Source organism: Tyto alba, unplaced genomic scaffold, assembly GCF_018691265.1.
Source record: "Tyto alba isolate M040663 unplaced genomic scaffold, T.alba_DEE_v4.0 Super-Scaffold_7, whole genome shotgun sequence".
NCBI classification, from domain to species: Eukaryota; Metazoa; Chordata; class Aves; order Strigiformes; family Tytonidae; genus Tyto; species Tyto alba.
The window spans coordinates 41,104-57,159 of record NW_024881328.1 but is presented as its reverse complement, the minus strand read 5'-3'; the positions used below and the strand labels follow the sequence as shown (position 1 = coordinate 57,159).

At 50.3% G+C, this 16,056-nt stretch overlaps 1 protein-coding gene and 1 long non-coding RNA gene across 2 annotated transcripts in view; one reads left to right on the top strand and one right to left on the bottom strand.

Moving 5' to 3' along the window:
• LOC122154942 overlaps positions 1-16,056 on the top strand; it is a 78,679-nt gene that overhangs the window by 55,098 nt on the left and 7,525 nt on the right. The window lies entirely within an intron of this gene.
• LOC122154943 lies at positions 11,793-15,213 on the bottom strand. Its single transcript, XR_006167055.1, has 3 exons — positions 14,787-15,213; positions 13,661-13,666; positions 11,793-12,062 (listed from the first exon to the last, which is right to left on the bottom strand). It is a non-coding gene; the product is annotated as an uncharacterized LOC122154943 (long non-coding RNA).

Here is a 16,056-nt window from a genome sequence, read left to right as displayed (position 1 = left end):
TCATGCCTACACCATATTCTCTCGCTGGGTTTGGAGACATGGGGAATGGCCACAGCTTGTTGCTGGTTCTAGCTGTTCCCAGGTGTGCCTGATTCTCAGTAGCGGGCCCAGATCTCCCCAGTGATGACAGATCCAGGTGTGGATGGCATCATGTTGATGGGAATAAGCTGCAGAGTTGAGTGCCTCATCTCATCCTGGTGGCAGTTAAGAGCCGTGAGGTTGATAGGGCCCAAAGCTTGCTCGGTGCCATTGTGAGTCCTTAGGGCTGTGGTTCCCTCAGATGTCCTTGCCACCCTCAGATGAAGATGCTTGCAAGCATCCATCCTGGTGTTCTACAGCTGCTTCTGGGTTGGGGTGAGGGGGAGAGCATGTTTTTCCATGTCACAATTCTGACTTCCTTCTGCGTATGCTATTATTTTGTTGTGTGCCAACCTCATCTTCCAGGTTGCTTGCACTGCACTGAGCTGTATTGTTTCAAATGTCCTTCACCTTGTGCATTGCTAGGCTTCTCCCAAACCTGGCCGTGGTTCTGGCTCTTCTGCGACTTTCGCATTATGAGGAAGTGACTTTAGGCTCGATACCATTATCTCTATACAAATGTCCTACATGTGAGGTCTAGAAAGAATATGGAACAGCAAAGGATGAGCAGTGTAAGCTTTCATTGATCTTAACGAGCTCAGAAGAACAGAGGAGTCTGGAGTTCTGACTCCTCAAGCATGTAATGTTAGGTAGCACTGGAGTTGGAATGGTAGAGGGTTTAATTCTACGTATGGTACCTGTGTTTCAGGCAGTTGGACTAGATGATTGTTGCAGGCCCCTTCTAACTGAACTAATCTAGAGTCACGTGGGTTATGTGTGGGGAATTCTGTGTGCTGCTTGTTTGAAGAATGAAGGCGTGTGTGCATGTTGCCTGTGGGCCACTGTGTATGCTTGATAGCCGTGTGATACAGCTGATGCAATATTCAAGTTTGGGACATCTAGTAAAGGCAGTAAGTGCAGGCTTTGTTGCTGGTTTCTGCATATGGGTGTAACTGTGTGTCTCTGGGATAGGTCGCTGGGTTGAAAATGGGATTGGATAGGAGACTGCAAAGCATTTCCGTGTTGCAGAAAATGACCTGCAGTCTGAGCACCTGAGAAGAGTTGCGAGCTGAGGCTGGCTGAAGGAGTTCCTGAGTTGTGGCCTTGATTTCTGCCAGACAGCACGGAGTGGGTAAATACAGAGAATTGCCTTCTAATCTACTTGGGACTGCCCCGTTTGCCACCCTTTCTCATCACGCTCCCTGTGTTTAGCCTTCCAGAGCCCTCCATGTCAGTCCCTTCAGATGTCTTCTGTTTTACTCAGATTTCCTCAAATTCTTCTCTCTGCATTCCGGGCTCCTTAGAGACCGTATTTGCCCTCTGACCCCTGTGAGAGCCCTGCATTGCTCTTGGTGTACCTCACACAGTCCTTCAACTGCCTTCTGGTTCCCTCAGGACCAGTCAATTTGCTTTTTGGTGGAACCCAGACACCTCTGTTTGCCTCCGTTATACCCCACAGCCCTCCATAAGAATTCAGACCCCCTCGGGACTACTTCATTGTCCTTCTAGACTTCCATAGTGCCTATTTCTTTGCCTCTGTTGGACCCCGGAGCCCTTTGCTTATGCTTTGATCCCCTCAGGACACCATGTGCTGTCACTCCCATTAGGATCCCCCCTCTTTGTTTTCTTGTTCCTTCAGGACCCCTTCTCATTGGTCCTCTGATTACCCCTCAGGATCCCTACATTTCAGTGTCCCCCGGATCCCTCTGATTGGCATCTAGTTCCTTCAGGACCCATTCATTTGCCACCCTGTCTTTTCATGACTCGTCTGTGCTCCTTGTACCCACAGCACTCTGCTCCTCTGGTGTCCTCAGCTTCCCTTTATTACTTCTCCGTTTGCCTTTCTCTGTGTCATATGTCCCACTGTTGACCTCTTGTGTACCCCAGAGCCTTCCATTCGCCGTAAGGATTCTCCATCTACCCTTCAAACTCTTCAGGACCCCTCCATTGCGCTTCTAGTATGCCTCAGAGCCCTACGAGTCATGGAATGACAGAATGGTTGAGGGTGTTAGGGATGGTGAGTCCAAACGCCACCACCACCACATGGTTGCTCAGGACTGTGCCCAGTGAGGTTTTTAGTGTATCTGGGAGTGAAAAATCCACAACTACTCTAGGTGACCTGTTCCACTGTGTAACCACGTTCACAGTAAAAACCAAAATCCCCAAACAATTTTGTGTTTAAATGGCATTTCCTGTATGTTGGTTTGTGTCCATTGTCTCTTGTCCTGTTGGTGGACACCACTGAGAAGAGTCTGGTTCCATCTTCTTTACTTCCTCCCATCAGGTACTTATGCACGTTGATATGATTCCCACATCCCCTACACAACACCCTCTGCCCCAAGCCTTCTCTTCAGAAGGCAAAGCAATCTCAGCTCTTAATGCGTCTCCTCATACGATGCTCCAATCCCTCAGTCATCTTAGTGCATGCATGATTTTATTAACTATGAAGGTAATACACTATAGAGATAAAATGTTTGTGTAAACATGATTATACAGCTAATGGAAAACAAGTACTTCTGTACACTCTGAGGGAAAGTCATTACTGCAAGTGCAAATTTTCTTCCCTCGCTGTCAATATGACAATGTCTGTGATGAAAGGAGGGGCTGGGAGGAGGGACGCGGCAGGGCAAGGCAGCTCACAGATTTGTTGCGTGACCTAATACCTGTGAGAGTTTGCTAAATTTGTGGCACGTTCCTTTGTAGAGTCAGGTACTCTGTGATGACTTGATGCTGATTTTGCATTCCCTGGTGTCCTGACAGAGGGCCCAAGTTCCTATTGTGATCTGGTCTTTCTAAGGTGGAGAAGAGGGGTAGGAGGATGGGGACTTTGGACTGCTTCGTTCAAGTTTGTTTTCTCAACTGAGCTGACTGCTTGCAGCTTGGTTCACCAACACTGTTGCGCAGGTACCCTTTCTCAGGCTGTCACAAAAACCCAGTCTGCTGAGCTTGTGTGAGTGCTTTCCATAAATGTGTGGCTGAAGACCCAGTTCTTCCCTGGACACCCTCAGTTCATCTGTTTAAATAATACCTATATCCTAAAGAAGCTGTGACTGCTAAATGGTTAAAGAATATTTAGAATGAAGTGCTTTGCAAGTAATTAAGCCTATATAATTCCCAGTTTTGGCTTTTTAGGAAGGTCAACCTTGGCAAATTATGTTGAATTACCACCAGATAGGCAATTTCACCCGGATGATGGCTCCTATTGCAGCAAGCTTACCTTAAGAGTATTGGTAAGTCACAAGAAGAGAACAAGTGATTTTTCAGCTACAGATCTGTTTTTTTTTGCCAACCACACTAACTGAAGAACCAGTCTGTAGATTTGCTTGTATGTTTAGAGACAAACGTAGTTTTGCTCAGGTACTGGAGGGTACACACACACTTAGAGTAACACGTGGTCACATTTGAAAAGTGTTAGAAAAGCTGTTTCAAGAGAATAAAGAAAAGGCATGGTCTTATGGATGATACTCTAGTGGCCAGAGACAGAGGAAGAGAGTACCCAAGGCTTAAACCTGCATGGGGGCAGGCACCTGTGGGCGCTAGGCAAGCAGGTGGAGCCCTGTAGGACGGAGGGCAGACAGTATGACAGTTGGTGCTGCTGGGCAGAGGCAGCTGGAGGTTGTTTTTGTGAGGCTGAAGCTGCAGGCATTTAGGTGAGTGATGCACATGCCTGAGGCAGTGTGAATCTGGTGTGCCAAGTAGTTGGGTAGCTTGGACCGCAAATGTTCAACATGTAAGCAGCATGCTAAAAAAATGACTGTTCTACATCCTAAAAGAACCAAAATAAAACATTTCCTCGGCTGCAGTGTTCTACCCTTGTTCTGGCTACTCTGTGAGGCATTTTCTAGTTAGTCCTGAGGGTGGGATTTACTGGCCAGGGGAAAAGGTTTTTGAGATGCCGTAAGTGACTGCAGGAGGTATATTACCAGTTGTTACAAACACTTCTTTGTGTTTCAGCAGATTCTGCTTTCCTGAGGAAAAGGCTGGTTGCTGGTAATAACTGTGACTGGCTCTGGATGTTTGCCTGTTGAGCTGAGAGGATCCCAAAAACATGTTACTTTTCCCTAATGCAGATGAATTAGTGCTTACAGTGTTACAGGTAGGTTCAGTGGGAGAGCATTTTGCTGCGTGTCTTCCTTGGAAACTTTTAAAGCTGTGGGCAAAAAAAGTACTCAGGGTCTCTTTACTGTTTTCTTGCTCATATGTGCTTTGGTGTTTCTCAAAACTGAGGGTTCCGAGTCTTTTACTTACGGTTTATTTTTTAGAGTTTGTAGCTGAAGGTTGCTTACTCAAAGGTTATGGGTTCTTTTGTGAGGCTCAGTATTTGTCAGGGTTTACAGTTTACTCACTTACTGATCAGTCATCAGCGTTAGAAATCTATCATCATCCCTAAACTTCAAATCCCCAACAACCATTTTAAGTTAGATTAAGGATTGATGACTTAAAAAGGGAAATGTTTAAATCCTAAGATAATAAACTCTGTGCCTTAAACTCTGAACGCTAGGCTCTGAACGCATCTGTGGGGTTTGTGACCTTCTCCTATTCCAACCAGGGTTCAGCTCTGTGACCTAGGCTCTGGATTTGATACGGTACAGCCGCCTCACACAAAGTCCAACTGCTAAGGTGATAAGTGAGTTGAGAGCTGTGGAAATTTCTATTGGGTATTCCAAAGGTAGGGTAGAAGTATAGACAGGTGAAGTCAGGGCTTCTCCTCTCACATACCAGAGCTGAATTGTATCCCTGAAGGAAAAAGTGTGGGGTTGATAGCTACTTAAATGTCTTGACTCATCGAGGGCGGCAGCAGCAGGAGGTAACCCTTCCCAACTGGACCGATGAACAGTGGAATAGCTCCTCGGGTGTCACAGGAGGAAGGGGGAACATGCTGGCACTGAGCTGTGTGATAAACTCGCTCCTGGTTGTTGTTTATGTGCATTCATTAATAAATTGTTGTTTTTTTCTTTAAACTCTTGTCCATAAGACAAAGCTGCCACAAAGGCGACCTGGTAGTCCTACTGACAAATACAGATATTTCCCTCAGATGTCCCTGATAAGTTCAGCCAAAACCCCCTTGATGGGGAGTAGTTGGCAGGAACTGACCTTCTAGGAAAACGGGAGTCGGCAACAACTACTGTAGGAACTAATGTCCCGCACCCACTTATGTATCCACACCAAAAGGTATAAACAATAACTTGCTACCTACCCAAAATGAGCTGCTGTGCCAGAGCTTCCTTTCACAAGATCTTTCGGACAGACCGAACCCTTTGCCAGGGATGCATGGCTGGGTCCAGATTCTGTGATGATCTTCTGAAGTGAGACTTTTCCATCATTGATTAGCCTCACTCCTGGGAGCAATTTGGCTAGTGTCATACTGGTAACACCTCACATCATATATTTATAGGTGTGCACGCAGGTAAAGCTTTATAAATATATACTTGTTTCGCTAGTTGGACTTCTGTAATATCTTGTAATACACATATATTTGCTTTACTCATATATATACTTGCTTTCTTAGAGTTAGTTTTATAATGACTTGTGTGTGTGTGTGTGTGTGTGTATATACACTACACACACTATATATAATACTTTATATATATTTGGTTTTAATGATAGCAGTTTTGTAGTAAATAGTAATAAAGGAAGTCTCAGAAACCCCCACCTCCATGTCTTCATGTATTGTGGAATCCTGAGAAGTCTACAGTCATGATCGTTACACACCTGTGGGTCAGGTGACCCTTGTTGGTTGTGACTGCTGTACTGTTGTGTTCAGTAAAACATGCTTCAACATGGTGCTCCAGGGAGGAGGTTGCACATTGTATCTCAGAGGCTAGGGACCAGTCCCAAGGTTCCTTAGTGTTCCAGGACAACCCCAGTGCTGTTCGCAGGGCTGTAGGGGATTTTTCTCACAGTGCCACTGACATTCAGCTGTTCGTAGGGGATTGTATCATCCTGGAGGCAGCCAGGGTTCCTCACTGCTGTGTGAAGTCCTGAAGCTGGCCCTGGATTTTCTGTTAGCGTCCTGAGATGTTCCTGGGGTGGAGCCTTTGCTGGCAGTGGTGGGAGATGGAGTTTCCATGATGATAGCTGACTTCCCATGGGCCCAGCCAAGCCCCGCTGCATGCATTAGGAGTCCCTGAGTGCGTACCAAAGCCCCCCATTTGCCCTTCTGCATTCCCAGAGTCATCCATTTGCCCCATCACTGCATGGTGTTTCTTTTTTTTTGCCTTTTGTTGCACTGCTGGGCTCTCCCTTTGTTCTCTTGACCACTTATTACTGCTTCTTCCCATTTGCACACTCCAGGGTGCTCTCTTCAGTTTTCAGCAAGCTGTTCTCAGGAGCTGGCACACAACTCTGCCGCCCTGTCAGGCCCCGTTTTCCTATAGACATAATGGTCATGGCCCCTGTGATCCTGATGGGCTGCAGCTGTGAACCAAGGTGCTGGTGGGCCAGGCTGCAACTGGGGGCTGATGGGTGTGCACTGTGTTGCTCCTGGGGTACAGCTGCCTGCGGGGCTGTCATTGAACGTCACCAGTTAGCAGCAGAACTATAGCTGCAACTGCAGAGTAGGTGAGCGTGGGTGCTTGTTCCGTGCTTGGGCTGCGGGACCTGTGATAGAAACAGTGGGGGACCCAGCAGGCAAGGGGCAAAGTGAGAACTGGCCTGGGGCAGTGTGGGAGGCTCTAGTACTAGGGCTGCAGCTACCAGGGAGGTTACATGGTGGCAGTGAGGGGCCACAGTCATGGTGAGGCCACCGAAGCTGTGTGAAGGTGGAGGAGAGCTGGGGGCGTGCTAGAGGTGGCAAGCGGGGAGATTACTGAGGAGTCAGAGTAGTCCTGGCTGAGTTAGACACTGGGCTAGGTGGGGGCTGTGTCGAAGCAGAGGGGCCAGGCAGAAGAGAGAGGGAGGAAGGGGGTTGGAGCAGTTCAGGGCTGTTTCGGAAGCACGGTACAGCGCCAGAGTGTGGTGGCGGTGAACCTCATCTGCTGTTGGACCACAGGCTGGCAGCGGCAACATGGGGGAGCGTGGAGCAGCACTTCGTGTTCCATAGCGGCATCCGGGTCTGGGCGGGAGAAATGACCTCTACACAGGGTTGCACTTCACACAGTAGTATGTACCATGACATGCAGGGAGTTGCAGTCCTCAGGCACCGGGATTCCAGCCTGCCGTATTGTCCTGTCCTGGGCAGAGCCTCCGGTCAGCCATGTTGTTCTGTGCAGCATGCCAGGAGATTGCCCCAGAGCTTTCTGCTGCCTGTCTAGTCCTCTTATGACACCTCCTGCATTTCATATTCTGTCTCAGAGATTTCTGTTTTGCTCACATACTTCCTTTGGACCACACTAGTGCCCTTGGGACCCTTCCTCAGCCCACCTTTGTGCCCCAGAGCACTTTTATTGCCCTCTATAACATCTTGGATGTCTCTATTGAGTCCCTTCTTCCTGATGATATCTGTACTCATCTCACATCCCTTCCAGAGATTCTCTTCGTGTCTCTGAGCCTTCCTGTACCACTGTAGCTCCAGTTAGTACTCCAGAATACTCTGTTCTTCATCTGTGCCACCTAGGGTGTCCAGATTAAGTCCCTGATCCTCTGAAAACATCTGTGCTCTGCTCTAATGCCCTCCAAAATTCCTAGTTTTTCCCCTGAGCCTTTGTTTGCCATTGTAGTACCCTTTAGATCCTTTGAGTTCCCTTGCAACTCATTATCAGGCTTTCCTTGTGCCCCAGAACATTCTGTTAGCCTTCTACCCAACCCGAGATCCCTGTTTTGGCCTCCAGAATCACCTGTGTTGCACAGAGAGAAGCTGTCCGGAGGACTCTTTGTGTCCCAGAGCATTCTGTTGCCTGTCCGGTCCTTTGAGGAACTCTTCTAGTTCTTTTCAGTGACTAGGTTAGACATTTTAGGAGTCCTGGTGAGCTGAAATTGTAGGTTCTGTACAGGAAAATCCCCTCAGGCAGTGGAGGTCTCATAAGCGAAGGCCTCTTCCAAGTCATATTTCTGATGTCTTATTCGGCACTACACAGAATGCACTCCTGGTATAGCTTTTGTAGCGTATGTGTCCCAACAGAAACAAAGGGCAGCAGTATAGCATTTTCTTTGTTAGAAAGAAAACTACAGCCTCATGCTTCCATTGATAGTATTGTTACTAATTTAGATCAACTGTTCTTTAGTGTAGCCTCCGATAACTGCAAACGCTTAACAGCTTAAAAGAAAGGTTTATGTTTGTCAGAGTAAAAGCCAATTTAAGTTGCCTACCATTGTTGCTGTATTATATGCAGTCACAGTAAAATTACAGATACAGTCTTTCATAGTATCAGTCTATTTCTTTTTCCTATGCCTAGCATGCTGTGAATTTAAGGCAGAGTAAAAGCCTTAGTTCTGCCTAGCTGGTTGTCTGTAGGCATTTTGCTGTTTTTTCCCTCCTCTTTTTTAAGGGTTTGTAGGTGGGGTGGTATGGTAGATGGAGCTTAGTGGCATACCAAAGTCAGGTATCGCCCCATGGGTTTTATTCAGTTTATGGCCTTTAAAGGAGTTAGTGGTCTGGGTTTGGGTTTCTTGTTTTGTTTTTGTTTTTGTCAATAGCAGTCTTTGAAGCCAGCCAAGGTATTTGGGAAGATATGTTTTTAAGCTCAGGGAAGTAGAGGATCCGCTTTAAGGTAAGACCAACAGGATGAGTCAAGGCAAGGCTGAATAGTGGGCATAGCACAAAGCATATTTATAGGGTGCTGTTGTTTTTCAAGTCAATAAATGATTAAAGGGTGTTTGAGGTGAAGGATGCTACAGCTACATTTTTTTTTGACAAATATAGATTATATTTTCTTGAACTTCAAAGACTACTGTAGAAAGAGCGTTGTTTTCTTACTAGATCTCTTGGAGATAATGAAAGCAGGGGTCATCACCATCCTCTATAGGACTCAAGGTAAGAGAACATAGTGGTGATCAGGGCAAGCATGTTGTCTATACTTCCACTCAAAGTTCTTGTGCATCTCAAGGAAGTAGGGGATGTGCAAGGCATATACCTTTTCCTCTAGTTTTTTGTAAGTGCTGCATGCAGCCCTGGAAGGGCAAAGCTCTATGCTGATGAACAGTCCTAGAAGGTATGTTGCTTGGATTGGGGTTAAATTGGAAAGTAGCATGAATCAACTTAGTGATGTTTTTCCCTTTGGTTTTATAGGTGTGGTGGAGGGCTGTCCTCAAAAGTGGCTAAGGATTTTAGGTGAGGCTGGGTAGGAGAGAGAAGTGGTATAGCTGGCAATTGTTTTTGAACACAATGGTCACTTTGTAACTCTAGTTTTCTAGGTACTACAGGAAAGAATACTAACAGCATTATCTCACTGTGGAATCAGAGTGGAGAAGGTGAGTGCAGTGACATGGTGTTCTGAGGGTGCTCCTGTGGAAGAGGTCTGTGGTGGCTGACATGCCAGTGACTAATGGTGCCCTATTACTGTGGAAGATGAAGAACCTGGTGACTGCAGGAGCATCCTGGCTAGAGGATGTAGTCTTTGTCAAGGATGGGTTCTGACCCACCTCGCACTCTGAAAGCTAGGTTGAGAGGCAAATACTAAGTCTGGGTAGGGGAAGAATGGGAATTGGAGAGTGGGGTAGGCAGGGGGTTTTAAGTCAGTGCTGTGGAGAGGGCTGCTCAGGATCACTTGTGTTCGGGTACAGATAGAGGGTGCTGGGTCTGTTCCACGTGATGCAAACGTGTTCCAGGCAGAGCAGTTCCAGACTGTGTCTATGTTGCGGTGTAGTTTGTATAGTCTGTGTTCTGTGTCCTATGCCATACTTTCATCGGGTCTTGATGACCATATTGCTCTTAACATTTGGTGAGCTCTGCATGCACCTCAGTAGGCATCCTTAAGGTCTTAAATGCCTCATCTCTTTAGCATAGCACTAGTCAAGCACTTCTTGCCTCACAGCTGAAGTGCGGATCTGCGTTTTGCACTGTAGGTGTTTCTGGTTCGCAGTGGTAATTTAGGCTGTGTCAGCAGATTTTCTCTTGAGAGTTCTGTTTCTGTGGGGCCCTATTCTGGGGTTTTCTTCCCTGTGTCCTTACAGTCTTGGGTCTCGGAGCCCAGCTTCTCACCCATACATCATCCCAGTTCTGATGGCAGCTTTCTGCCACAGGCTGTGGCATTCGACTGTTATCCAGAGCTGTTGTAGAGCATCAGCACTATGCTGTCATGGCACTGTAGGGCTTCTTCGCTGGTGAGGTTCTCCTGCCAGCAGCTGGTCTTCTTACATCTTTTGGTCATGTTGTTGGTAGTGTCTGTGTGTGCACTTGAGTTGGAGCTGTCCTGCCTGGGAGTGTAGTAATGATAGAGTAAGGGGCAGCATAGCAGTACTGTGCTGCAGTAACTTGTTGATCTGCCCAGTTTCTTTTGCATTGGATCATACGATCCATTTCTGTGCGAGTAGCCAGCAGCAGCCAGGTGACTTGTTTCATATTGTTTTTTTGACAGATGCAGAGTGACCAGCTGCATATTAGAGGGCAATGGAGGAGGCCAGCAGAGTGCTGTGAGAAAGTGGGCTAGTGTGTGGTATGGGAGGACAAACGCTATTGTTGGTGGTTATGACTAGTTCTAGTTGTGGATCACTTCTACTCTGGTGAAATTCCTCCCTCCGTCTTGGAGTCCATTGTGGTTTCTCCTTTCTGTGTCTGTGGCTGGTTGGCTCCTCCTCCCTGTTCTTCAGTTTCTTCCTTCTGGTCTCTTTAGCCTGTGGTGATTTTACTTCTTTCTCTCTGTCTGTCTCTGGATCCCAATTATTTAATTCCTCCTTCTCTTCCCTGTAGCCTGTCTTTCTGCTTTTTATCCACTTTTTATCTATCTCCCTTCCCCTGTCTGGATCCCTGTCCTGATGTTTTAATGCCTCCCTCTCTGCCTTCTAGCTGTTGCTATACTTTCTGTAAGTGTTGCTCTGTGTCTGGCTCCTCGTCCTTATCCTTTCATTCCTCTTCCTTGTAGCCTGTCACTATATGTGTCTTTTACTGTCTCTCTCTGTCCAGCTCTGGATCCCTGTTTCTTCCTTTTTCTCTATATGTGCCCTGTTCCCCCTGGCTATTTTTATCTTCTCCATCTCTCTCTGCCCAGCGCCGGATCCATATTTTTGCATTCCTCGCTCTATGTCCAGTAGCCCGGTGGTATTTTGTCTTTCTCGTACTCTGTCTGGCTCCCTGTCCCTGTTGTTCGGTTACTTCCTTCTTGTCCCCGTAGCACGTTGTGATTCTGTTTTTCTCTGCCTCTCCTTTCCCAGCTCCCCGTCCCGGACTTTTCATTCCTCCCTCTCTGCCCTGTTGCCTCTTGGGTCGTGTCCCCGCCTTCCTCCATCTGCCTCTTCCTTGCTTCCTGTCCCTGTTTCTTTAATTCCTCCCTCTGACGCATAGCCTGTTGCTTTTTTCTCCATCTGTGTCCATCCCAGTGTCCCCATTCTTTAATCATTCCTCTCTGACCTGTACCCTGCCGCTATTTTTGTCTTTCTTTGTCCCTCTCTGTCCAGCTCCCTGTCCCAGTTTATTAATTCTTCCCTCTTCTTGCACTCACCGCTATTCCCTGCAATCTCTATCTCTTTCCGTCTGGCTCCCTGTCCCCAGTTTTTAATTCCTCCTTCTGCCCTGTGTAGTCTGGAATTTTTCTTTGGTGTCTCTCTCTATGGCTGGTTCCCCCTCTCTGTGTTTTAATTCCTCATTCTCTGTCCCATAGACCCACGCCATTTGCCTGTATTTCTCCCCCCTCTCTCTCTCTGTCCGGCTCCCTGACACTATTTTTTATTTCCTCCCTATCTGTCTTGTAGCCCATCGCTGTCTTTATGTTCCTTTCTCCGTGTCTGTCTGGCTCCCACTCCCTGTTCTTGATTTGCTCTCTCTTCCCAGTAGCCCACAGCTACATTTTTTTGTGTCGTCCATTGCCCTGGCCCTGTTGATGAATCCCACCCTCTGTGCCCTGCGGTCTGTTGCTTTTCCCCATTCTATTTCTGCCTCTCTCCCTGTCTGCCTCCCCATCCCTGGTTTTTAAATTCCTCCCTCTCCGTCCCGTCGCCCTTGCGATCTTTTGCCTTTCGCTGTCTCTGCATGGCCAGCTCTCTGTCCCTCTGCATTAATTCCTCCCTCTCCATGCTGTAGCCTGTCGCTTTTGTCCTTTCTTGATCTGTCCCTGGCTCCTCGATAACCCTATTTTAGAATTCCCCCTCTGTTCTTTGTGTACACATTGATATTCTTTCTCCTCTTCAGCTGTTTTTTTTTCCGGTTCCCCCTCCCCGTTTCTTAATTCTACCATCTCTGCCCTGCAGTCTGTGGTTATGCGTTTTTTTCTAGTGTCCCAGACCCTGCTCCTCCTTTTGGTCAGTCTCCACCTCTGCCCAGCAGCCCATTGCTGCGGGAGCTGTCCGACCGCTCCTGGCCGGAGAGCCGAGCACAGCTGCGGGAACAACTGCTGCGGCGTCCCAGGGGCAGGGGGAGCGTCGGGGGGCGCGGGACCTGGAGCAGCCTCGCTGCTGGGACTTGTTCTGTGTGTGACTGGATCAATGCTTGCCGCCACAGGGCTGCGTTTTGTCCTTCCTTTGCAGCGGGCGAGGGGCTGTGAGGGAACCCCGGGGGGGCCAGGAGGTGACCCAGGGCCGGGGTCGGGCCTTACGGGGGCGCCGCCTGCTGGCCGGCAACCGGTACTGCAGACGGGGACCTGCGCATGCGCAGTGAGGGCGTCACGTGCCGAGCTCGGCACTGCCACCTGCCAAAAAAAATGCGGTACTGCAGCCCCGGATCTGCGCATGCGCGGTGGGTGCCCTCAGTGCCGCCATCGCCACTGCCTCCTGACGACCGAAATGTGGTACTGCAGTTGCAACGGGGCGCATGCGCGGTGGGGCGCCCTATGCCGATGTCGGCACTGCCGCCTGCCGAACATAATGCGGTACTGCAGCCTAGCAGCCGCGCATGCGTGGTGGGGGCGCGCTGTGCAGCGGTCGCTGCTGCCTCCGCCGTTAACGGTAGCGTTCCGGAGCTGCGGCTGCAGCGGGGGCGAAGGTGGGCGGGAGCGCGCGAGCGACCGGAGCAGCGGCGGCTTCCAGGGAGAGGCCCGAGGAGGGGGGCGGTGCCGGTGGGGCGGGGGAGCGCCGCTCTGGGTCGCAGCCGGGGACGGTGCGGGGCGGGCTGGCCGGAGCCGCCCTGTGGAGGGCGGGGGGCTGAACAGCGGTGTCCCCCGCAGGGTGAGAGCGCAGGGCGACCTGCCTCCCGCGGCATGCTGGGAGCTGTAGTCTTCCGGCACCGGGCGGCCATGCTTTGCTTGCCCCAGGGCTTGCCGGGAGCTGTACTCTTCCGACACTGGGCGGCGGGCGGCCAGGCTGTGCTTGCCCCAGGGCATGCCGGGAGCTGTAGTTTTTGCGGACCCGGCTGCCGGACAGCTGCGGTGCTCTCTGTGGTGCGCGGCCCGGCGCAGTCCTCTCTACCACCGTGGCCCCCGCAGCGCGGCTCGAGGTGTAGTTTTGGTGCCGGTTTTATGTGCTTTCCTGCGGGCGCCCGGCTGCTCCCCGAAAATCCGGTACTGCCGCCCCGGAGGCGCACATGCGCGGTGGGGTCTCCCTGTGCCGCGCTCGGCACTGTCGCCTGCCGAACGAAGCAGTACTGCAGCCCCGGAGCCGCGCATGCGCGGTGGGGGGCGTCCTCTGCAGCAATCGCTGCTACCTCCGCGGTTAACGGCAACGTGACGCGGCGGTGCCGGCGGAGCGGCGCCGCCGTGCCTGTTGCTTCCTCCCGGTAAGCAGCTGCCGCCGCCGCCGCCCCCCGTGCGCGGTACTGCAGCCCGGCGTTCGCGTGCCGGCTCTGGCCCCTTCGGCGCGCTGTCGGCAGCCAGTGCAGCAGCGGTGCCCGGGAGAGAGAGGGGCGCGGTGGCGGCGGGTGGAGGCTGCCGGTGAGGCGAGCGAGCCCGCCCCTTGGGCGGGTGTGGGGGTGTCTCCAGGGGGCGGGGGGGGGCGGGAAGCTGCACCCCCTCCGCTGCGGCAGGCGAGCCGGGCCAGCGCAGCCCTGGGGAGTTCCCTGAGAGCGGGAAGGGGGAAAGGAGGCGGGCGTCCCCGACTCGCCAGAGATCCCCTTGAGCCGCCCCCGCCCCGCTCGCCCCGTGCCGCTGCCCTCAGCTCCAGCCCCTCCCCTGGAGCCTGTCCCGTAGCCTCAGGCCCCCCCCAAGCCCTGTCGTGAGGGCAGCGAGCTGGCCCACAACCGCATCTCCAGCAGCCCCTGCGGAAGGAGGAGCCGTGGCCAGGGGTGGGCTCTGGTGCTGACAGTCTCTGTTTCGTCTTTCCCTCTTCCAGAGGCTGCGCTGAGGATGCGGTTTTCCGTTCCTCCCCCGGGGATGCTGCTGACTGCACCCGCCTCAGGCTTGCGTGGGCTGTCTCTGCCTGGCCTCGTGCACCTTGCGGCATGGCGGCAAAAAGGAACAGGCGGAGCGCTGGCTGGCGGTGGGCAGGAGTTGCCGTGGCTGACGCTGGAGAGGCCAGAGAAAGGCAAAGAGGCCTAAACTGGTGGCCATCCGGCCGGCAGCTGCCTCCCGCTGCAGGAAGAGAGAGCCAGCCTCTCCGGGTGAGGAAGGATCCCGCTTCGCAGTCTGCAGCAGCTCAGACCACCAACGTGCACCGCAGGGTCTGTATGTCTCACTGAAACCGCGGTACAGCCACGTAGTGCACGAGCGAGCGGGGCTATGTGTGGAGGAGGCGTCGTCTCGTAATTTTACAGTTACCTTAACAAAGTAGCTTGAATCTTAGAATATTATTTTGATTTTAGTTTAGAATATGATTTTGATTTTAAAATGGAGTTATAGCAGCTATGTGAATATAAAGCCCACTAAGGCCCTTAGTAGCTAATATGGTGTGTGCCTTGAACACTGTACGAATCGTTATGGACTCTGAATTAAAACAATGGGTACTGGTTATGGATCTCGAGTCAAAACAATAGGTGCCAGAAGATACTGGGTTTGGTTTGGAAGATCAGCCAAAGAAGAAATGAGCATCGGCCAAAGATGAATTGAGCATGCGGACACAATGAGGAAGACTATTAACAACCACCAGAGGACCCCCGTCCAACATAACCACGCATGCACTAGAGACATTTGCATTTGATAATGATTTCCAGGAAATAACATGAATATGCCGATCATTACCCTCCCCTCATTCTATTCAAATCAATCAGTAAAGATGACCAATGATTTCTGTAGAATAGGAATATAGGTAAGGTGAGGTAACTGAAAGCCAATCATTATTAAGGTCAAACTAAACTTTATGAATTTTGTTGATATTATGTAACCATTACTCTGCTGGAAAAGTGTATAAATATGTTGTGCTTTGTACCTGTCAGTGAACACATTTTTTGGTGGAGCTATCCCTTGTGTTCCCCAGCACTGGAATAAAGAAGTGCCTGCTTATCTGCTTTGTGTAGATAAGTTTTATTCGTGATTGCAACCGCTAACATCTCTGTCCTCTCTGCTGCCACAGAGGACCATTATAAAGGTACAGGAGAAGAGGACCACATTTTGTCTAATAGAGAAGAGGAAGGAAAGTCTAAACGAGGGCCCCCTTGGCTGGGCATAGATAAATGTGCACAGTGTAAAATTTGGTCATTGGAAGAATGAATATATATAGAATTGGCAACTCTCAAAGTGACTACAAGTTATGTATGAGGCTCTTTACAGCGATCCAAATTTTAGAAAAGTAAAAGAATTTACTACTGGGAAAAGAAAAGGGGGGAACTGATCTGCGGAAACACTAACCCCATAGTCCCCTCCTTTCAGGGGATGCTCACACTAACCCGATAGCCCCCCTCCTTCTTGGGGTGCTCACCAGATGGCCTCCATCAAAGCATGGTAACTCCTTTGCAATGGAATGAGTGTCCTGGGTTGAGTGAGTGGTGGAGTCGTTTTGGTGGCAGGGGAGGGGGCTATAGGGGCGGCCCTCTGTGAGAAGCTTCCTGAAGCTCCCCCAGCTCCAAGTCAGCTCCACCTCTGTTTG